The following is a 24,618-nucleotide window of genomic DNA, read 5'->3' as shown; positions in this document are numbered from 1 at the left end:
TAAACAAATGATAAATTAAGCTAAAACTTTTGTTTCTGAAATACACCACACATAATTAATTCGTAGAAAGATGAAAGTTTTAGTTAACTGTCATGAAAAGCATTTGCCTCGACATGTTAAGTTCGCAAACAAGTGTGTGACAAATGAAAACGTCTGCTACACCCCTGCAGGGCTAGAGCGACGCTAAAAGTGAAGAGCCGCGGCGAAATTAGCAGGATTAGCGGCGTCTCCTTTTCTATTTCGCGTGTCGCAAGCCGGCTGCTCACGAGATGAAAATTGCCAGCCCTCCTCATGCAAATGAGCCCCAAACTTTCGACCGCTGCTCGGATGCAAATTCATTCAAAACTTCGTCAGCAGCAGAGGCAAACTCCATTCGTTTCTCAAGGAGGAGGAACGTCGAGCTGCTGCAGCAACAGCAGCAAAAATGCAGACATTGCGACAAGGTTCAACTTTTTTGCTGCGCCCACGTGCGAGAGAGTCGGTTGCGTTTCGCGCGTTGCCTTCTTTGGGCACCGCGACCTAACTCAATAAACACTGATTGCCTTTTAATCAGCTAGCTTTCGCAATAATTAAGCCTTCGCCGCCCAAGTGCGCAAGATAAGTTCATCGAATCGTGCCTCTTCCGTCTTCACACGCGATAAAAATCAGTCGCTGTTGTTGTAAACAGATTCGAGCTGATAATCCTGTAATGGATTTACGAGTGACTGTCAAAAGATCGTGAAAATAATGTGTTAAATTCGGTGGCTTTTTCGTTCCTTCTTTATATAGTCATTGCTGAGGTTGCCATGTCCAAAACCGTAACAAGTGCTTTTTAGCGTGAGCATGAATCATGCTTCAAAGTATTCAAGAGGGTGTAGAGTGGGAGATGGCTTTCAAAATGTTGTTTACGAGTATTAAAGCTGTTACAACGTTTATTAATCGAAAAACTGCATTTTAAATCTCATTGTTTTCCATTTTCATTTTCTTAAGGTGCAAGCAGTGTTTTTTTTAACATTTTCAAAAAAGTTCTATGATTTCAGACTTGTAAGGGTCGTTCACCTCTTGTTATTCGTCAAATGTGTCCCCTTTTGTACTTTTTTAGTCATTATCTTTTGAATTTAGAGACAGCTAAATGCCAATTTACTGTTAAAACGATAAAAAATCAACAATAACTGTCAATAAACAACTTTCAGACATTTACTTTCATTGTTATTGGCTCTAAAATGGAGCAACCGCTCAATTCTGGAAGAGAAACAGCTTAAAATTCAAGGTGGAGCATTTTAATGTTTTTTCTCGCGACAGAACTCGAGAGTACAAAGCGCTGGACCAGCTCGCGTGTGCCGCCGATAAATCGCGTCCGCACTCGCTCTTCGAGGGGCAGATGTTTTCGCCCGCTCCCGTTGGTCCATTAGATCTGTGAGCTGTGCTGGGCTGCGCAACGACAGACGGCGGGCAGCTGCACCTTGCCTCTCAGCATCCCGACCACGTGCCACCCCCGAGCGGCGTCAGGTCGAGATGCCAAAGCAGGATGGCCTTGGACGAGAACGAAATTCGTGGCGTGCCTACCCGACAACTAGTCGCGCCGTAAATTATTAAATATTGGCCGTCTGCGTGCGCCTGCGGGTTAGCAATTGCAAAACGATCAAATGATATTGTTTCTCTTTTCTTGCGTTTTCAATTTTTTTGTCATGTTTTTTGAAAAATATTTTGATTTTTTGATTTTTTTTTGTCCATTTTGATTTACAGGCCAACAATCAAGAACATTTTGCAGTATTAATTCATTGAGTTTATTGTTTGTGAAATAAAGCAACAGTTTATCTCTAAAATCAGGACCAAGGAACAGTTAAAATTCAGATTTGCAAAATTTGTGGAAAAATTAAACTGGTTTTCAATTAATTTTTGTTTGATTTCGATTCCTCTCATTGAAAGCTATCCAATGGTTTGCGAACTCAAATTGACCGGCGAAATAAATCAGGATTTAGAGTACGGCGACAATTGTTGCTCGCCGCTTGATTATCATGCAAAATTGAAACCAATTTTCTCAAAAATTTAAACGGCAAGTTTTTAGCTCTTTCCAACTTTTAGAAGATAGTATTTCAAGTAGAGGTAAAAAGGACACAAATATTCTGTAAAGCTTTAGTTTAAGAAGCCAATTTGTTATATTATTGGAAGTTTATCCATTTTTTAACAGATTTTTATTACAATATTTCACCAAGAAAGATTATCGAACGAAAAATTGACCCTTCAAAGCGTCTTCAAAATTCTATTGGGAATCAATGAAAATTCGAGCCAAAAAATGATATTTTAATAAAGTGGCGAGTGGTATAGCATCGAATTCCGATCAAATTCTGCAAAGAAACGTGGCGCCCGACCTTTTTTCCAATACCCATATAGAAGCTTTTGCTGTTATCAATGCATAAATCAGGAGCCGTCCCATTCTTTTGCAGGGCGAGCCTTTAAATCTTTCAAGCAAAATCTTCGACCATAAATCTGCGGCCACATCTTTTCTTCAGCAGAAAGCCCGATATTGCCGTTGCCATTTCTGCGCAAAGCGAGCCGATAGACAGTGCTCAGGCGTTGCTCGATTGTACAAATATTTCACGCTGCAGGCAAAAATGAGATGGAGAGTAATGAGGCGTGACTTCCCGCACCTTGGAACAATAGCCGGCGATTCTGCACTTTTCACGTCAGCTTTTATTAGTTGTACGTGCATATACACGCACACGTAATAATAGGAGGAAAGTGTGACTTGCGTTATTGGCCTAGTTTAAAAAGTAACGACCGCTGCCCTTGGCGGCCAGTCGAAATGCCGTCCTTCGCACTTGGACGCGAGAAGAAAGAAAACACAATTTTCCTCCCGAGTGCTAATCCGGCGCTTGCACGGCTTCTGCCTCCCAAAGAGGCGCCACGTGGAGAGAAATGTGCGCCGATGACACGGAGCCTGTTTTCCTTAATTGTATTTTCTTTGCTCCGGGCGGCCGTGGGAGAAGAGAGAAAAAGCGTTGAGAGCCGCCTTTATTAAATATGCGGATCAGGGAAAGGGAAGCTGGCCCGCAGACCTTGTTTCACCCTCTGTGCTGAAATTCCATCGGATTTGCATCTCATGTTTCTACGATATCTTCAAATAATAACGTCATTTGCCGCAGTGAACGACCGGCAATTTTCATCTGAAAATTGGAACTGGGAATTGGAGCAATAACATCCGCAATTTTTATGTGGTTTTTTTCCTTGAATCGTAAATTAAATCCTAACGAGGTTTCCTCAGTAGTGACTCTCAGACAGCCATTTTCACGTGATTGATTCTATTTATTTAATTGCTTTCAAAACTTAAGTTTATAGGATTTGAATAAATGCTACGTTTTTATTTATAAATACTGACTCAAAATGTTTTTATGAGGTACAAAGTATCCTTCTTAACTTTTCTAGTTTTGCTGACAATAAGTCGAACTAAAAAAAGGTGGGTGGTACTAAATCGAGATGAAGGCTGAGACACTTTTGCTTCACTTGGCGTGTAAGTCGATTACACAATTGATCCACTTCTGATGGATCGTCCTTCAAATTGAAGAAGAATCTGCTGATGCCGTAATCGCCTTTCTTATTCAGCCAACACGAGCAGCACCAGATTGAATTTTATTGATCTAGCAAACTGGCATAATAATTAATCTCGAGCGGCTTTGTCGTCGGTGATTTTCCGCTGCCAGAATTCCACCATTCATCAATAGAAAGAGCTGTGTCATCCGCAGCAGCAATTTTGCCGGCACAGATCAATAGGAGAAAAGTACTAGTGCACATAGACAGACGACGTTACATACTTACACCGCAGCCATAAATATTTCATTACGAGTGCTCGCTGTCCCCGAGAGAAATAAATATAAATTGGTCGGTTGCAGCGGCGGCGGCGATGGTGTTTCTGCGACTGCTGACAAAAAACTAATGAAGCTTTATTTTTGTTTGGAAACTGAGTCGAGAAGCAGAAATGGTGAAAAAGCGAATAGCTTGAAAAGAGTAATCCGTCATTAGCAGACGAGACGGTGACGTATTCACAGAAATTGTATGGCTGCTCGTTTCTGTAGGAAAAGCTGCTTTTGAAATAAGTGAATATGCTTTAAACGCATTTAGGAATATCTAAGAGCAGCTATTTATACTTTACTTATTAATTACATTTTTGTTTCTTGAATTAACCCTCAAGTGGAAGTTTATTTTAAGGAGAAAAAGCGGCAAGCATAAAATGACATTCCTGAAAGAACATCAAAATTAAATTAAATTATTATCACACCTCTCTGACTGAGGTTATATCGCTTCAATCAAGTTTTAGTGGTGGGCGTTGACAGATCCTAAGAAATTGACAAGCACGTTACCACACACATTTCAAAGAAACTAGGATTTTTCCGTGCCGCTGGCGGCTCTACGTTGTAATAGTCATTAGCACGAGCACGCTGCTGGCACACATTTATACATATATTATGTACTCCTTTGAATTATGCAAAGCAGCACAATGAAACGGAGAGGCGTCGTGGGCGACAGGGCGCATTATGCTTCTGCGTACTGAGATGATTCTTTGACACTCTCCTCGTGACGGTTGTGGGTCAGCCAGCGTCTGTCTGATTATCGTGCTCACTGTTGAGAGGCGCCGAGGACGGAGGATGCAGTGTGCTTGCCTCACTGATGAACGTATTTTTGCAAAATGGCACGTCTTCATGTACCCCAGTCTGCTTTTTGCACTCCTCCACGGGCACGTCACGTATGTCACGTGTTGGCGTGGCGTTGTTATTAAATCATAAAAAGGCGAACTGCTACTATAGCAATTAAGGCCGCTTCGCAGCTGAGGAACACTGCTCCGGTGCTGGTCAGCTACTTCGATTGCATTTCAGCTTGCCTCTCTGCTTCACCACTCTATCATTAGAGCCTGAAGTTGAGTGAGAGGACGAGTCAACAACCAACCATGCCCAAGTTTTCAATGGTGCTTGGCGGAAAACCACTGCATGTCGCAAAACTACAGCTTGAAGTTTTGTCATTCATCGCAGTTTTTGAGCAACAAGTAAAGCAGATATTTTGTTGAAACTCATAAACTATAATATACCATAGCTATAGCTCACACTTCATTTTATTATATATTTACTGTTATATAGCTTTACAGGCCATCAATTAATAACATTTTGAATTGTTCATTGAGTTATTTGTTTGTGAAATTTAGCAACGCAGTTTATGTCCTTTCGTCGCAATATATCCAAGGGTGTGCGTATTTTAAGGAAAAGTTCTTAAATTGGGAACAAAAACGTGACAAAGACTAAAAAATTTAACAGCTTTTTCCTAATTTTTAGATATTTTCAAGATAAGGCAAAAAGGATTTTTTCACAAATTTTCTGTAAATCTTTAGATTATACACTCTTTGAAATGTATGCACTCAATTGTTCTGGCAAAATCTGAATTTGTAAAAATTTGCATGATTCCATTTTGCTTTATGCAGCCATGCTAACAGCTTTTTGGATGCAAATTCAGAGAATTGCGGATGATGTAGTCAATCCGAAAGGCGCTCTGCTGGCAGAATCCAATTTATGGTCGTGCAATCCCCCAGACGCATTTCCTCCCTAGACCGCACTGCGAAATTTATCGACTCACGTTACTCTGATCGAGAGACGTTAAAAATCTCCGGCGAGAGCACCTTTTATAAATGCTTTTCCTTGCGAGTTGCATCCGCACAGGTCAACGCTCACTTCACTTGCTCCGGCGTGGATCGCGCGCGCTCCACGGCCGTGCACGGGATTATCCAGCAGCAGAGCAGCACACAGCGTCCCGTAAACACATAAATAGTCGAGCGGCAATAATTCAGAGCGCTTGCTTGCACATGCCCATAAAATGAAAATGCACGGTACACCAATAATGCTAGTTTATGTATATATATGAAAAGCACGCGGCGCGGCAGATAATGCGCTCTCCTCGCGAACAAGCAATGCACGCCCATGGCGCGGCCGTAACTATAAACTAACTAAACCAAGGCAAACGAATGTGCATTTTCTCTCCCGACATGGACGCGCGAGAGGCCATCGTCTTGACACGATCTGCAAACAGCGCATTTTGATTTGTGGAAATTGAAATTGTTTCAAGAAAAAATTCAAGCCTTACAGAACATTTGGGGAATACATCTACTTTGAAATACTATCTAAAAATGAGGATTTTCCCAGGTTGAAGTTTAAATTTTTGAATAAAGTTTGCATGTCAATCAAGCGGCAAGTATCTCATAATTGCAAAATCATGATTAATTTCGCCAGAAGGGAAATTTAGCTCATAAAGCGCACACCATTGGATAAATCGCGACGAGAGTGAACGAAATAAATTGACATACCGTTGCACATTGTAGAATAAATTTTTGCTAAATTTTACAAATAATTAACTCAATGAAACTATTACTTGCTAAAGTCAAAAACGCAAAATGTTCTTAATTGCTAGCCTGTAAAGCTCTGCCTCTCTTCTTTTCAACTTTATATAAATTTAATTTTTCAATTGATTTAGATACAGAACCGCAGCATTTGAGTTTTTTCTGGTCATTTTTTATTGAATTTTTTCGCATTTTGTATTCCAATTTTTATCATTTATAGCAGTAATAATACAAATTTCGATTTCTTGCATAAAATAGCACTCATTCCCTAGTGAATAATTATTTCCTTCAATTAATTCACCATCAGCTATACAAATATTAGGATTGCTTCTCAAACAGAAGGGTCGTCCAATGTGGAAGTTGCTCCCCAACTTTTCAATTCCCCGTAAATTTCATCAAACACAAATACACACTGCTGTGCAGACACACTGGGCGTTAATTATTGAATCCAATCGAAGAGTTCCTTCGCTCCCTAAAACACTTTATAACTTGGTCGTTCCAATCGTCGATGGAACGAAATGCAATTAAATTCCATCCAGCTGTGCTCCCGCTGGCACTCGATTCGGTCTGTTCTCGCGTTGGAAGCGAACGAGGAACAAAGCACACACACACATCATGCACACGCCGCCGCTGCCGCGGGAGGAAGCAAACGGCGCAAACTTAATGACTGTAATTATCATCACGCGGGATGCCATGTTTTGTGTTTGTTTACAATGCTCCGAAAGCGCCAAATTTTCAGCCAATTAAATTATTTCCATTGAATTCTTGCGGTTAATTGAATGGACTTTTCTAGTTTTGCAATGTGTCCACTTAACACTTCCTTTGCGCAAATTCCTGTTTTGTCTTACGTCACGTGTAAGCAGGGCAAAAAATGAATACGCATGTAAGAGTATCAATTTCTTTAAAATTTGGGTCATCCTAAATTATTGTCTTTCATTGAATGAAATAGTTTCCAGCATTGCTCTTTGCAATTCCTGTCATTATATTCTTGGCTTGTCAGAAAAATGCTGATTTTTACAACATAACAGTACTTTATTTACTACTATAGAAACGTTCCAATAAAATTATGGTAATTATAAACAAAAATTAACGACTTTTCTTTTGTAACCAAAAAATAAATAAAAAAGAGTAATTTGGATAAGTGTAAAGCATCCTTTGCTGCGTTCCATTTAAATTTAAGACCAGCTAGCTGATGGAAAGACACTCACGACATCGCAAAGAACGCTAATAAATTTGCCGAAAACTTTGCAAACAATTATTCGCACCGACAAAATAGGAGGTTTGAGGTCGGGCGAGGTCTGGCGAGCGGTTATGAGCACCTCCTTTATTATTTTCCTCTTCCTCTGCGGCAGCCTCCCAGCTATGCCATGCACGCTGTACCAGCAGGCGAGACCGGCTGGCTGTACCGTTAATCTCTCAAAATCAACTCCCATAGGGATTGCTCGGCGAAAACGCACTGCAAGAAGAAGTTGCAAAGGAACGAAATGACTCGAGCAGTCAGTCACTCACACGCGGCTTGATGGGAAATAAAATTGGTCTAGCGGCATCCGAGAGTGAGGTTAATTTTCGCCCGTGATTAGGCGTCAAATTCCATTTTTAACCTGCGTCTTCATTAGACGCAAAAGTGGCAACAAACGGCCACACGGCCCGGGGCCATTGTTTAGACGCATCAGGTGAATTATGCGATGCTGGGTCAAGATAAAAATATTCCTCTCTTGTCTTGCGGACTCGGGTGTTTGTATATGTATTCGCTCTGAGCCGATTATGTAAATCTCGAGATGATAGAGCGCGCTGAATTTCAGCCGAGCATGTCTGACACAATTTGGATGGTATAATAATATTGAGATCGTTAGCGCCGAGCTAACCATTCGAGAGTCCAGTTAATTTTTGATACGGAGATGATTGCGAGGCTGAGCCGAAATTCCGTGAAATGAGCGTTTCCAGCTGCACGGTAGCGTGCAAAGTTTGTTTGAAAAATTGTGGTCTGCTCCCGTCGACATTACAAACACCATAATTTTCGTTGCCACAGAGTGCATCGCCTCCTGTCGTAAAACAAAGGTCGAGGTTGTGTTTGTGCTGCCTTTTCACGGTGAAAAAATAAATATCGCGTTTTCGTCCAGCAGACCGGAAGTGCAGTGTCGTGCCAAGCCATTCACCCTTTGCCTCCGCAACGCAATCACAACAGAGATAGCATCGAATTCAGTGCACGAGCCGTTTACCTGGCACGAAGGTCCGCTTTTAATTAAGCACACAAAGTGTGTTCTCGGTGTCGACGTCGCAGCTGCAAAATAATTTAATCTGGGTAATGGGATCAATTTTTTCATGGAAGTATATAGGAGTTATTTATTATTTTTTATTAAAGCTGATACCTGATTCATCCGAATTGAAGTTTCACTTGATTGATAAAAAATAATATTGAAAGTTTTGTTCATATGGAAAATCTTAATTATTAAAAACATGTTGCTTGTAAACAATTATGAATCAAACCAGGTTAGGGTAAGGCTTGAAAAAAATAATTATTGGTGTTTCTTAGGATTTGATTGCAAGGAAATTCAGGTTTTTTCCCCGAATTTATTGATCTCTTTACAGTTTTTTAGCCATCGTTGCCGAAATCTTTGTGGTTTACTAGTTTGAAATTTTTGCAACGTGAACCTTGATAAAGAAAACGAGTACGCCACGCCGTGCAGCCTTGGGGTTGATTGTGTCCCCTCTATTTAAAGTCAAGGCTGACTCGGAGGCCGCATCGTCCTTGTGCTGGTATTGAACTGCGTGCATTCAATTCCTCCGCAAGCACAACAATGCGCTAAGGCAACACAACTTTTGCGTTTTCCCCAGCGGCAGCATCGATTTTTCCATTCTGTCTTTTTAGAGACTGCGCTGGATCCAGCTGATAATTCAATACTGGTAGCGACGGGTGAGCGAGGGAGAAAGAGATGCAGCGCACAATGGCAAGGAAATCGAATTATTTGCAATATAGAAAGGTGCGGCGGTGAATGAGAGAGCCAGACAGCCAGTCACCACCTATCGATGTGTGCCGGTGTTAAATGAAAGAAAATTAAATTCCGTCGGTCGGCGTGCCTTGTGTACATGTGAACGATCCATCTCTGGCTGGCTGGCTGCTCTCGCAATCAATATTTGCGCCTCTCGGCCCGCACACTCGGTCTGTCAGCGGTATTGGGCGATGTGCATTACTCCATTTAATAACCATGTACTCATTTATGTGCTGCCTCGGCAGTTGGTGTTTATGTATCGCAGATAGGCGAATGCTGAATGCTGAAACTCCACCGCCGCGAGTAATGGAATTGACTTTTCTAAAGGCAGATAGAGACGTCAGCCATAGTGACATTTCTCGGGCATTTACCAATTTCCTATCGGTTCTAACGATCTTTTATAAACGCCGCAGAGGCATTCACACGTTTCCAGGAAGCATTTCAAATTTATGGCGTTGACATCCAATCCACGATATTAGCTTTTTGGTACCGATCTCCAATAAGGATTGAACAAGGATTAAAATGATCTTTAATGCCTGCAAAATCAAGTCTTTTTCATATTATGCGAATCTGTCAAACAAATCAGCCAATAAACCGAGACAAATTATTCATGAAATTACGTGGTAGAAAGTCCATTAATAATTTAAATATTATTATATACAAATCAACTCTCAGTTATAGTACAGTTGCTGCACAAAAAAGGTTTCACGGTCCGTTGGTGATTGTGGTTAACAACCGTGGTTAAAGCAACACCTCAAATTCGAGCCGAGTCTCGAAATTGAAAGCAAAACCATCGGAAAAGAAATACGATTCGCGGTGACGGGCGATTCAATCAGTCGTTTGACCAATTTTGGAATTGATTAAGACCAAAATTGCGACGCAATGCGGTTATTGCTGAACGATTCCTGCGGCTTCGGTGGCGGCATCGTTGATAGCAATTCGGCACAGCGACAAAACCAGAGAACGAGAGATGGGCCGCGGCTCGCGAAATATTGCGGTACGTGGGAACCGTGCAGCCATTATCGGCGGCACAGGTTATGAAGGCGCAATTCTCAAACCTGCTTTCCGTCGCTGCACCGACCATTGTCTTTGCTGCTCTGCTCCCACGACGTTTTCTTTCTTTCCTCTCGGCTTCATCTACCATATTCTGCTCGACCACGTGCGAATTCCTGCCGCATTCCCTTTCGTGTTTTCCGCTCGAAAAACTGCGAATTTTCAGCCGTCGCAGCGGCTAATCGTTTCTCTCTCTCGTGCGAGACGACGCTTCACTTCTCGCTGGATGCTCCGCTGCTAATCCGATTAGATCGGATTTCAAGCTCCTTGATGTGGCCAAGTGCGATGAAAAGTGAGTTTGTCCCTAATCAAATTAGCGTGGTGAACACGCACGCTGCTGCATACGCAAAAATTTCAACATGCTTGAACATAGTGCTCTTCGTCAGACGAACTGTTAAGGGCGGCACCAGAAGGGCTGCTGGAAAGACAAGATGCCATGTTTCATTCTGTGATGTTCACATTAAGGCTTCGTTCATCAACAACTTGGAAATTTCATCAGCTTTTTTAAGAGGCTTTTCTATAACGAATGCTTGAACGAGATCTCTGCTACTAGCCAGCTTGGAAATTTTCATTATTTGTTGGTCAACTTTTTGCTATCACCAGTCCTGCCTCAGTCCTTAGACGGGACAGAAAAGTAATTTTCATTATGTAGCTTTGATTAATATTTTTCTTTCATAAAAAAGCAAAAATTTTGAATCTCCACAAGAAAGACGGACATAATTGCTGCAATGCTAAAGAAAGAAAAATACATACATAAATAACGTTTTGTTTTCCTAGATCGAATGAATACATAAATATGTCTAACGTTTTGCTGACGAATACACGTTGATGTAAATTTGCTGTACATGGAACACTGTGAACAATCTCTGTATAATTTATTCTTCATTTTAACTCTTAACGAGATTTTTCCCCAAAGATTGGAGTATGCTTAATTTTAGTTTTCCTTCTGTCATTTATATATTAAAAATTTCCAACTTAGAACGTATACAGTTTTTGTAGGTTAATGTGCTTAATTGAAGATTGACCAAATAACCCGATAAATTAAAGCTAAAAGTCACTTCCTCTTGCTTCTTTCCCATTGCGTACGTTGTTCACTAATCTTGCATGCCAAAGGGTATCAACCGGCGCATTAAGCGTTTGCCCCGCGCAAATAATTCACGCGTAGCGTTTCCCTGAGCACCAGTATTAAGGGAGGCAAAGCCGCCCCGTCGGCTTTTGTACCGCTCGCCCATTAATTTCGCGAGTTGGACAAAATGAACAGCGGCGTTCATTAGTAGGTGCCGCATGGATTTCATTAGACTCCCGAGCGCCGGCAATCAATATCTCTCTCTCTCTCTCACTTATACTTAGTGCGCAAAAAGTGGCACCAACCGCACTCGTCTAGACTTGGTACACACGCTACACGGACACCGCAGCTCTTTCTGCCATCGAGAACAAAGTGATGCGTTATTCAAACCGGCCGTCCAACTTTTTTTCCACTCTTTGCTCCGACAGAAAATGAGAGCACAGAGTTCGAATTTCAGTAGACTTGAGCGCCACTCTTTGTTCCCAACTCATTATCACTAGAGGTACCAACTCAATTAAAACTCATTCATGAGACTTGGACGTCTGGTTCCTGTTCTTGATCAGAAATTTCCAATATCAAATAGTCACTTGATGCTGCAAATCACCCTCTTACGAATGTCGGGTTAATTGGAATTGCATTCCTGAAAAGCGACCTGTCAATGCTTCCAACAGATTTATCTCTTCATTGAACTTCCTGTTTGCGGGCTCGTTGCCATCCATATTTCTCAGTCGTATTTCATGCAGGCTTCATTGTTCTCGAAGCGAACTAGATCGTTTTCGGCTGATACGCGCACTTTCTCAGGAAGATGCTGAACTATGTTTCGGCGCGTCAATAAATTTACAAACGATCAAAGTGCGGAACCGTGCGAGAGTTGCTAAATAACAGCATATATCTATCTATCTTTGCGGTTTGCTTGGCGGAAAGGCTCTTTTGATCCAACTTTATCGAGAAAGGCCGGTTTAGCCCATGTTTGGATGCCGAGAAAAGTGAAATTCATTATCTTTGGTGTTAATTAATTGCATCCGCTTGTGAAACATGGCAATTAAAGAGGAATTTTTATTGCTTGGGATTTAATGAGAACTGTGCAGTTTTGTGGAAGGTGATTCAAGTTATTCAGGAGCGCGAAGTATTCCCTTTTCATTGAAATATTCATTGAAACTTGCACTCAATGTTAATCAATTTTATTTGTATGCAAAAGCGTGTTCGACGCAGATGAAGTTTTAATTTTATGCAGACACTAAATGCATCGCTACTTTTTTGAATACGTATTATTCATATTCCATATCCATTTTTTACTTCGCACCATTCACTCGATTTTTTTACTCATTTTGACGAGCAAGCTTACACTTTATTTATTTTTCAAACAGAGTTGCAAGCTGCTTTTCCCCATTGAAACGGATTTTTGCACATTTTCGGCACTTTTCATCAGTGGCCCTGAAAAAAGCGTGGTGCAGGCAAAACAAACAAACGCGCGCGCGAGCCGGATTTCCATTGCAAAATAAGCAAAGCGGCAGAGCGGAGCTGCCTGCGTGCTCGTCTCGCGGGCAACGCACGTTTACATTTACACAAATTAGAAGAGGCCGGAACCGCAGACGCCGGGTTCATCATCTCTCGGCCGCGCTTCATTAATTAAAAAAGCAAGTGCACAGCGCACACATATCGCCGAATGCGATCGTACACCGAAGAGCTGCTGCTATATCAATGGTGCTCGTGTTCTGCTGCGCGAGATAAATTAATGACGACGGTCCGACTTGTAACTGTAAACCGGCAGCAGCCCGGTTGGCCGGTCCCTCCCAGCGCAGCATAATGAGAGTCGCTGCGGCCGCAAAGTACATACTCTCGCTATCGAGCGCGCATAAATTAAGCATTGCATTCACGACGCTGACCACGGCCGGCGCGCGAGGGAACAACTGAATTTCGTGAGCCCGGATGCTTATCAGCCGAGGAGTAATGAATTCCGATTGCAAGCACCTGCTGGGTGTTTGCCGAGCGTGTTCTTCTCCCTGCATATATTGATCTGCGGCTTTCAATCAGTGCGCGACGGCCAATTTCAAAGTCGATCGACCGCTTGATTTGCGCAAATTGCGATTTTTATCTTGCAAACATGCTGAATCAGAGTGCCAGGCCGGACTGATTGTCCTCATTGCTACAAACTACTGTTTATCTGGGTCTGGGGAAATCAATTTGAAACAGTCATCAGGTTAGACAATCTTATTGCTAAGATTTTGCAAAATTAAAGTTAAGTATTTCAGTCTCCAAGGGGTGCACTTTCCTGCCGCCGCTGGTTTTAATCGATTTTGTGCCATGCACTGCATTAAAAAACTTGCGGGCTTTGCAACCTTGATGCATCATGTGATTGATGGCAAAACTTTTGATTTGGACCTTGTCCTGGAAAAGAAAGAACAGAATTGCAAATTTTCTACATCCTCGCCGTATTCAATCTTTTAATTAAATGCCTCGTTTATTTTAAAATTTAAAATGTGAGCAACCTAGCCAGAAATTGAGGTCAGTGGAAAAAAACAAACATTAACTCAAGAAAAATTATCATTCATAACAAATTTAGCATTACTCGCGAGCTGTATAGGCTGAAATGTTTTAATAAATAGTGTTCATGCCCCCGATCCTCAACCACGATTAAACATGCAAAACATTTGACACACAAACCATATTGTAAATTGGCCCGCAACATGAAACTGGCTAATTAATCATTTTTGCGCTGGCCCTGTGCGTTTTACAACATTAATTCAGCTAATTAATTCGCTTCTTTCGCTGTCGACGCGGAGCGAATTTGGTCCGGCTCATTTAATTGCGTTGGCTGGCGTGCATGTACCCTTTCCGACCGTGTTTTGTTTCAATTTCCATCTCCGGCCGAGTGAGCAGCTGCAGCTCTCGCAGATTACATGTTCTCCGCTCCGCACACGGCTGCCGCTCGTAATAACGATCCCCGGCCAATTTATTACTGCTCTGCACGAATTCCTTTGCGTGTCGCGCTGATCTTCTGCTCTTCCGAGAGATGAAATGCCATAATATTCTGCCCTGGTCCGATACAAGTTCTGATTTTTATTGTGCAACGCGCGCGTCTCTCGAAACGGACGCAGCGCCCTTTTCTTCCTCATTGCGCCCGATTTATTATGATCTATGATTTAGCCTGCGGGAGTTTTACCCGCAACCCTTGGCACTGAGCAAGAACCAGGCAAGAATAAAGGATTATATTTCTTTATTAACGACCAGCAAATACCACAAAAAAATTTTCACACGTATAGATTTGTTTTTGTAATTTAAATATTTTCGTTAAACGCGTTAAACTAATCTTTCTCCGTGCTCCATAACCTCCATAATTTTAGCTTTTGTTGCAGTTTAATGATCATTAATTTAATTCAAATTCCTACTACATGGTAATACTAATTATTATTAAATTAATGTTGTTGTTATGTGATGCTTGGGGAACGTTTTTTCAAACTTGTCTAATCAGCTCAAATCTAATGATAGCTAAACTTTTTGCTACGAATGCGGCAGATCTCGAATTCGGTGTCACTTGGCCTGAAGAATGCATTGTGTGCCATATACTTGCTTATTGATTTTCGCTCGTCGTGACCCATACTATTCCACACATGCTGCTATAGCAACTCATGGGTCCTACCAGACGAGTGGTTAAGTCATTAGTCGGGATTCATCATCAATTTTCCCCCAAAAGGACCAGTTCCGTTTTGCCGGCCAATCGCGTGCCAAGCGTGACGTCACTGCTGCAGCCCTCAGCGTGCGTATACGCTGTGTGATACGTGCGTCGCTCCTAATATCTCCTTCGAAAGGGTCGCCCGAAGCTGATTTGCTGGCACAGCAAAGGGGAATTCGACATTTTTGCAATATAGCGGGGGCTGAGATTTATTACTACCTCAAATCATATACTTATGCTCTCCCTTTGTCCTCGTAGTTTTCCACGATTCGCCAAATAAAATTTGACCCTTCTTGCAAACGATACCATCACGTGCTCAGATCTCGTTACACTTTCTGTGCAATCTTCTTGCCAATCTAGCCGACTTCGACACTGGAAACTTTCCGCCGGCACGACCTCTCGACCGCAGCTCGTCAGAAATTCATAGATAGCTGAATTAAAAATCGGGCCTGCGTAACCTCCATACTTGTTGAAAGTTGTTCCCAGCGTGCCGACGAAAAGCGGCAGCTTTCGGTACATTGAATTTATATTCCGCCACCGCGAGTTCGCAAACAAAACCAAAACTGCGGGTCAGCACCGCCACACACATTCACTACGACCGAGTCCGGCGTGTCTATAACTTATCCGCAGAGAGAAAAGTTATTTTGGCCGTGGTGATGAGCAAAAAGCAGAAGTCGGCGGCTTGGAGGGTTTCCGCCTCGCAAAAATAAGCCCGGCGAAAAACTCTGAGGGCAATTTTCAGCCGGTCGCTATATCTTTCTTCCCCGAAAAGTCGTTTCCTCCTCTCCGGCTCCGCGGTGTTTCTCTCATCTTCCATTATGAAAGTTTGAATAGGATAATAATTTACCAGCAGGTACACATACACCGTGCTCAGAAGGGATTCATTGCAGCGCGGCTCTATACTCGTCCTGTTTCTGCCGGCAGTTTTAATGAGTGCAGGCCAGAGTCACACGGGGCAATCTGCACTCCCCAGAGGACGTAAACACAGACCCTAGTAGTTGCTTTTAGCCGGAAATCCAGCTGCCGAGTTGGATGCTGTTGTTTGTTGTTGTCTCAGCCGCCGCCAAAATCTGCCTTGCTTTATACTCGGTCCCAACTGCGGTCTGCTGAAAGTTGTTTAATGTTAATTACCCCGCTCAAGTGGCTGAGGTCAGGAGTGACTTTTGGCCTAAAGTCGCAACTTGATAGTGAGCGAGAGTTGCAACTCGTGTTTTGGGAGCAGCCATTGAATTTTGTTTGGACTGCTTTAAGAATTGTTTTAAATGTGACTTTCTTTTAAGATTATTGAGCAGATAAAGAACAATAACGATTACAAAAACAACGGTCGAACAGAAATTGAATTGAACTACTTTCGATAGAGTCAATAAATGATCTTTCGCAACCGCTGGCTTTTCTTAGCCACCGCACACAATACGCTCACTGTATTCAATACTGCCCCGACTAACCTCAGTGGCCGTAATCGTCTACGAGATCGTCTTGCAGGATTGCTCAATATCACTAATGCGATATTGATCACGCTGCGTTGGACAGTAGTCGGTGGCGAACGAGCGACGGGCGGACGAGAGGGTTGGTGCAAATCCTCCATCAATAGCCGCTACTGGGTTTTCTGCAAGTTCCCAACGAGCGGATTACCCTGAACTGAGTGGAGTTGTATGGCTTAGCAAACAACATACTGTACCACCCTTGACTCTGAACGACGCTCTTTGCTTTCCGCATTTATTGCAGGAAGCCAGAGTTTGCAAATCACTCACAGCATGCAGTTTTTCTGAGTAATTATTGAAATGGAACTATCTATACTAAGCTCTGGAAAACCGAATGCCCTCTAAAAGAACTCGAAAACCAAATTTTAAGAGGTCTGATGATCTGTTCACATGCAGCTTCATTTCATTGCAACTCATGGCGCTTTGAAAAATACTAGTATCACGATTTTCCCGGTCTTGAAGAATGCACTATATTTATTCATCCTAATGCACAGCTGCGTCGATGTGCAGACGCGGTCGGTCCCAGCAGAGAAATAAGTGCACTCCTTCTGGCAGACTTTCTTGCTCCTCGAGTAATTACCCTGCCGCTGTTGTATGTGCTGTTGTTGTTAAGAATAATGGCGGGCGTCAAAGCGGCTCGACCTGCTCTGCACCCATCGCGCACGGCGGCTTGATTGAATGTACGTACGTACACACACTCACGGCGCGGCCCCTGCGTGTTCCACGGCACTAATGTCCTCAGCGAAAAAATTGCGATTGTCCTTGAGAAAGTGGGGCTTTAACTTTTTATTGCCTTTCTTACAAGTTGGCGGCGAGGGGGGAAAGAGCCAGGGATGTGGGCGGTGAGTATTAAACTTTGAACGCACGTGGCTTTTCGCTACCACCTCTCTGCTCTGCTCACGAGAGGCTTTTGTGCTCACCTCGCTTTTCGGCTTTGCTCATTTGCTGCTGATCCGGTGTTGATGGTTTCGCCTTGCAAAAGAGTTTTGTAAAGGACTGCGATGCCCGTTGTTTGGAACATTTTTTACGTAGAAAATTATGAATAGTAATCCTTTTCACCAAAAATAGTTAAATTAGATGCAAAAAACACATGCAGCTATACATTTTTAATTGCAGTGATACATATCTTGATCGTCCTTTTTATTCTGTGACTCGCTGTGGAACAAACTGGTCGCACGTATTGACACAACTCCACCTCTATGTATGAACCGTATATGCCCGCCGTGTTTCCCCTCGTTAGTATCGAACAAGAATAACATCGTTATGACAGATTGTTTTCGTGTTAGGTGCTGCCGCGAAAAGCTGCTGGCTTCGTAGTTTCGGAAGTTTCGCCGGCAGCAAAAAATCACTTTTCTTTCTCCAGCACGTAAATAGGAAAATCGGGGTGCGCTTATCGTCAATACGGCACGCGAAAGCCTAAAAAGCGTCGTTCGCTTTACATTGCAGTTTGTGCCGCTTCATAAAGACACGTCGTGTGATTTTTCGGTTGCTCGGGCTTTGGCGCCCGACAGCGAATTTGGCGAGTCGGCTGGCTCGTTATGCGGCGCCCACAGTCGTCAATATCACGGCGACGGCGGCAATTTTTCCGCACCAAGAACAGCAGCCGAATAGAGGGATTCGCGTAACGAGACCGGCGTCTATCTGATTGAGATAGATCCGGGCCTGATCGTTACAAGTGCTGCTAAAATCCCATAATGCGCACGACAATGACTATGCTTGTTTGATTTATATGGACATCATAAAACCATTATTGTAACTAATTTAGTTGTAAGTGAAATATCCGTCATGATATAAGTTAGTGTGGTCGGTTATTACGAGGAAGAAAATTGCGTGTGTAATTTTTGCGTAAAAGAAGCTACAAAAAGATAAAAGTTAATCTGTCTTGGGATTTGGTAAGCTATTGTTTTTCTGTCATATCAGTTGTGGAAAATACATTTTAGTGTCTAAGATTGTTACAAATCGGTGATCCACATTTTTGCTTTCTCTCCAGTCTGTTGTAAGCGGTTTTCTTTATGCACTCAACCACTCACAATTTTTGCAATCGCGTTGTTATCTACCCCTGTTATGCCAATAGGGAAGATAAATTTGGAACACGATTCTGAAGTGACTGTTACGATTCCCACTTTCAAAACAAGCCATTGTCTGAGTGGAAAAACGCAATTTTGACCAAATATAGAAAAAAACTCATGTAATATTAGCAGCCTCTCCTACTGAAAAGACGATTTGTCATCTCAAGAGTGCACAATGCACAAAACACTCACTGGAACAAATAACCTGCACGTCCCACCACAACCCTCGAGCTGTCTGTTCGAATTGGGGTGCAGGGGTAGTAAAAATAAATTACAGTGCACCCCCTAAACCCTTGTGATAGTGACGTAAGCGTCTTTCTTATAAATATTTGAAGCTAATCGTTAGTTCAGTGAGTGAAAAGAATCCCATCAAATAATGCGGTCCGGAGTGGCCATATCGTAAAGTAGTAACAGTTGTTGTTTGATCGGCGGCGCTGCGGCCTTTACGACGAGCATATTGCGCGCGGCGCCGCGTCGAGAGGCCGTAAACATTCGACGCTCGCTAATTTGCTCTTCGGGGTTTCATTAAAACGGAACTCATTAGCTCTCGCCCAGGTTTTTATCGTCGGCTGGGAGCTGCTGTAATGGTCTCCGTGCCTCAGTTTACGCACCACGCAAGCAAAATCGGCTCGAAAATCGCCATCTAGAAAGCTGAGAGCCGGTCGTGGCTCTGGAGGCTGAGCTTGCAAATTGTTAGTTCGGAAGATAATGGGAAAAATGAGAAACGTGAGCGGCATTAGAGCTAAAAAACACTATGTAAATATCATGAACAGCTTCTGAGCTTACACTATTTTAAACGATGTGTTTAGTCGGCTTTTATTACGTGTATAATTTAAAGGATTTTATGACAGGCTCTATTATTCTTCAAGAAACGGAAAGTGTCAAACAAAAATAAGATAGTAAAACATGAAAGGACAGTCATCCCAAAAAGATTTTTAGTAAAAAAAAATTAAAGCTTTCAAAATTTCGGCAAGATAAAATTCCCTTGCAGCTTTTAACTTTCACCATGAATTTCAAGACAAATGAACCTCTTAAACAAACTTCGAAGCTTTTAAGTAAGAAATTAAACAGCTAATCCATCCTCCGCCACTTCGGCTTTGTTTTTCATTATCACAGCAGTCCTTCGCATTTGGCGCAGCTTATTAATTTTCAACTTGAGCGTCAACGCTGCCAAAGAACAAGAGCCGTTTTTCCACTGTACCGAAAGTTCAGCGCTTAAAAGTATGTTATATTAATAGAAGACGCCAACTCCAGGCAGCCTTATCATTAATTCTTTTTTATCGACTTTCCAGCCGTTTTTCTGGCACGGTCTGCTTTTAAAAAGTTCGCCCTGCGACTGAGATAAAATTTTATCTGCATGACGAGTTGGCCGGTCGACAAATGCCACTTTTTTCGTATGTTTCGCCGCTCCATGGTGACGTCACCCTTTTTCCAGTGGCGACCTGGGACGCCAATCGCAAAATGCATTCGGTCCATCTCCATTAATTCCGGCCCTGCTTTCTGGGGTTGGCCACCCGCGCGTGCCAACAAACTGTGTGTATGTTTGTTACCGTATCTTCTTGGAAACACAAACACACTCGTGTGATAAACGATGCGCCCAGTTGCTGCATTACGTGGCTCCCCATTTTCGCTCTGCCCTCCGAAACCAAAGCAGGAAGGTCGAGGGAGGAATTCCGGGTATTTTTAGGTATCCAATTATCGTGATTGCGTGGTGCCAAGGCAACAGATGAAAAAGCTAAATTTCGTTGAAGATTTATACAGTTTAATATAAATATAAATATATATTTCTTGAGTCACTTTAAATTATTAAATTCACATTTTTCCCGTTGGATCCCGCTTTTACAAGTCAATTTCTCGCTCCCCTAATACCCAATCATGTTAAAAGATCAATTTTCCAATTGCGCGTCTCGTCGCGTCAATGACTCTCACCCTCTCGGAAACGGTGCCGAGGGCGTGTGAAATTCAACACAGGGCCAGAATGTTTCTCGTTCCGGCTTAAAATTAGTCGGCGCGAGGGCTGTTCGTGGCCCTTATATTGGCACGCTCGTTCCCCGAAATAGACGCAAGACATTGATTGATGGCAACTCATGTGTGCATGATGTGTCTTTTGCAGAGTGGCCGCAGGAGCTGATGAATTCGCCTGGGCTGATTAGGCCGGTGCCGCCCTTCTCCCGAAGCTAACCTCACTAGCTTGGTCGCCAAAGCAGGTAAGAACTTGTGTTTAATTCCCTCGATCAATCAAATCTCAAAGGCGGTCGATAGGAATGGTGCGTCGGTGACGGTGAGAAAATTTTGTCCCCTATAAAAATTAATCTATATATAAGTACATTATTTAATTTTCTTTTAAATAATAATCTCATACAGATTGCTAGTTACGTTATTATTTTTAATATTTAGAATTATGCTTTGTGGCTTTAAGGCAAAGGCGTTATTTTAGAATTACCATGGTCCGCAAAAATTAAAAAAATATTCATCCGCAAAATGATCATCCTGCTTAATTAACCAAAATGTTGATGTCGACAATGCCTCGAAACGGCACCGCTAAAGTGTCAAATCGAATGTTATGCAACCCTAGGGTGTGCACCGCTACGGGTGGTAGTATTAATTGGCTGCTAGGCTTCAGAGCCATTACTCTTGCGCGCGCAAATTACCTTTGTCAGCTGCCGCATGTGTGCGAAATGGAAAACGCACGTCGCCGGAAAACGCACAACCCGACCCGTTGGTTTTCATCAACGAATCACTGTCAGACTGATGTATATTTTGCACCGGTCGGCGACGGCATGGAAACGACTCTCGCCGTTTTTTATTTCACTCCGCAGTCTGCTGCGGCGTTGTTTCTTCCACGGGGAACGGCTTGCTAAATCCAATAAATTGTTATGTATGCGGCCGTTTGCTCTCAGCGGTGTTCAGGATTGATCGAAAACGGCCACAAATTTCCAGTACTGACTTCGATTTTGGTCGCTCGTTCGTGGTTTTGCAGCTGTGGAATTGAAATGTAATGGAAAATTTATTTGATTTGTCGTGGAGAGGAAATTGGTCGAGTTATACCCGTGAAAATATAATTTTCGGTTTACAAAAAAATGCAAATGAGTTGGAAGCAACACTCCATTTCTATCATAATTAATCTCGAGTATTGTGTTGACATCGTAAGGAAGAGTGGGAATGAGTTAAAAATCAAAATTAAATTTATTAACTTACTAAAAATTTAAAATCACTCCTTATTCACTTTCAAACAATACCATCACAGTTATTTTTTAAATTCTTTCTTTAAGATGCATGGAAAGCAAACATCTTTCAAACAGCTGAGTTTTCGTTTTCTTTTTTGAATCCAACAAGAGTGATCTTCTCACGACTCAGTCTCTCATTCTCTCAGCGAATCGAACACGAATCAGCTTCGTCAATAAAATATTCTCGCCGGCGGTGCTCCACTTCCACTTGCGCCGCAATTTCGCACGCAGTTTCAGCGCATCATAGCTCTAATCGCGCCGTTTTCTCAAAGGCACCAGCTATCCACCACCGGCTGCCATTACGACGATTTCTGCCAGCGAGCGTGGTGGTCATTAAAATTCTGCGGTTTGCCGTGACGTCAAAATCGAACGTACGGAACGGCGCACTTCACTCCACTCGACTCGCGTTTTTCGCATTCCAAAAACGAGCGGAAGGGAAAAAAGCAGCAAGTGCTGGCCGGCTTAGGCACAGGCTTGAGAGGCCTCCGCGCCCCTTTTTATCTGGGGTGAGTGCATTAGCGCCAAAGGAGCGCTTAGTCAAGCGGTAAAGTCGCAAAAAATAACTCGGATTCGTCACGACTCGGCCGTACGTATGGGTGTAAATTGTTCCAAGCGCCGCGTGGTTCCGAAAGTGCGGCGAAAGGGCTGCAATTAATCCGATTTTAGGTTTAAATGCGGTCGTGCGTGTGTTTATGCCACAAATCATCATCAAAGCTTTTTCATTTATTTTGGGACAATCCACCGCAAACGACTGAATTGATTTGTAGGTTTTTAGAGATCAGATAAACACTTGAGTTTTTACAGTTGTGCCATCTAGCGCTGACCTATTTAAAGAGCGGAAGGGAGCGAGTTTTTTGTAATGCAGCCCCTTAGTAATTTTACATTGTAGTTAACCTAAATTTTTAATTTTCATTTATTAATTTATAAAACTTGTCCTCAATAAATTATTGAACTTTGTTCAAGTAATTGCATGTTTGGTGTTTTGTACTAAAAAGAAGATTGTGATAAAATGAAAGAAAATAAATCCAAAAACCAATAAAAAGGAGAGAGGTAGAGCAAAAATTTAAACTCGTCGTTCACCACATAAAAATCATTAACGAAATAAGCTTCAATGCCCGACTTCTTGATTTGAAGTCTGCTTTGCAATTTTTTTTTGCGTAATGAATGGATGAAATCAGCAGATGATAAGAAGAGATAGTCCTTGATATTGCAGCACTCTTGTCAGCTTTCTCTCGTTCTACGGGAGTGTTATAACTCCTCTGCTTGAGGCAAAGTTATACGAGCTCGGGGTAATTTGCCCCTATTCAGATCAGCGCGCGGCGTGATTGAATTTCGGTGCGACTCCGGCACCCTTCTTATACTCGGCACACTTGTGAATGTAATATTTTAGTACAAGCGTGGTGTGCTGCGGGACCTCAAGAGTCAAGTGGGAGGGAAGCCGAGGTTCTGCCAATATTGCACGCTGCGAAATGAAATTACACCTTCCTGTGTGCGTAGCCAATAACCTACCTGTTGCGTAAGAACGTGACTGCGACGGGCAGGCAACGGCGGATCCATCGGCGGGTCAAAGGTGACCAAGCAGCGACGGATGAGAAAAGAAAAGAGCCCGGTCGTTTGCGGTACACACGTGTTAGTGCGTGGGGAATTTCTTTTATTCCACTGGAAAACCGTGCCAGCTTTCTTCTTCTTGGTCGATACAATAAATTTTGTTTCCTTTGCCAAGGGAATTGTGAAAGCCGTAAATCATCAGAGTAAACTTCTCAATAGAAAATATTTTTACTGTTTGATTTTTAATAACTTTTTAATGAACTTGATCTAAATTCGATCTGACTCGGCCCAGTTTTTGCTGAATTTTTGCACTCAAAATTTTATTACCAATAAGTTAATAGATTAAAAAGCAAAAGAAAAAAAGAAGACAGTTAAATTTGCCTCTAATTAAAAAATTTAAATCAGAGAGAACTTTCTTTGTTTTTTCATATTTCAATTTTTCTAGCTCCCCGGATTGTTCTGAATCGACCGCCTGTTATTGTCGAAGAAATACAAAGAGTCGTTTTCTACGTCCCCTTCCTGCTGGCGACGGCAAGATTATTTCGCCAAAGTAGCTGTGCGGGCCAAAAACTTTTGATCTGCATGTGCATGCAGGCTGTTTTTATAGATTTCCGCCCTTTTCTTTCTGCACACATCCCCCTTTATTCCTCCCTTCGCTGCATCATTGTTGTGCCTACAAAGGCGAATAAAAAAATCGATCGCGCCTCGCACGTTCGTTCGAGCAGCCACTTCATTTCTGAGCAAACAAATGGCGCCGACTGCGAATCGTTTGCTCGAGAAAGGAGACTCATTTTTTCGCGTGCATGAAAATTTGTGCGCGCACCACTTACGCCGCCAAAAGAGGGTGGAAGATACGATGCTGCTTTTTGCCGTCAGCCGCGTCCCTTTTGTTTGCCCGCGCGAAGCGCCGCAATCAGTCCTCGGCTGTTGAGGCAAACCGACTTAATGGATTTTCCCAGCGCCGTTTGCATAATATTTCCAAGCGAAATGGGCACAAAACCAATGGATTTATGACGGTTTCAGATTGTGCTCGCAAGGGAAACCTGAAATTATGCAAATGATCTGCAGGGGTTGGATTGTTGTTTAGGCGGGTAAACGTTTCCCTATTTGCTAATGTAGGCTCCGTTTGTTTTGTCTACCTTTTCTGCTCCTGCGG

General features: G+C 42.6%; 1 protein-coding gene across 1 annotated transcript in view; it reads left to right on the top strand.

Moving 5' to 3' along the window:
- The window catches only part of trio, a 126,450-nt gene that overhangs the window by 888 nt on the left and 100,944 nt on the right, over positions 1 to 24,618 (top strand). The window contains exon 2 of the mRNA XM_065483889.1: positions 20,801 to 20,894. The gene's annotated coding sequence lies outside the window, so the exon portion shown is untranslated. The remainder of the gene's footprint in view (positions 1 to 20,800; positions 20,895 to 24,618) is intronic.

Source organism: Cloeon dipterum, chromosome 3, assembly GCF_949628265.1.
Source record: "Cloeon dipterum chromosome 3, ieCloDipt1.1, whole genome shotgun sequence".
Classification (NCBI taxonomy): domain Eukaryota; kingdom Metazoa; phylum Arthropoda; class Insecta; order Ephemeroptera; family Baetidae; genus Cloeon; species Cloeon dipterum.
This window is presented reverse-complemented; position numbering and strand designations above follow the sequence as displayed.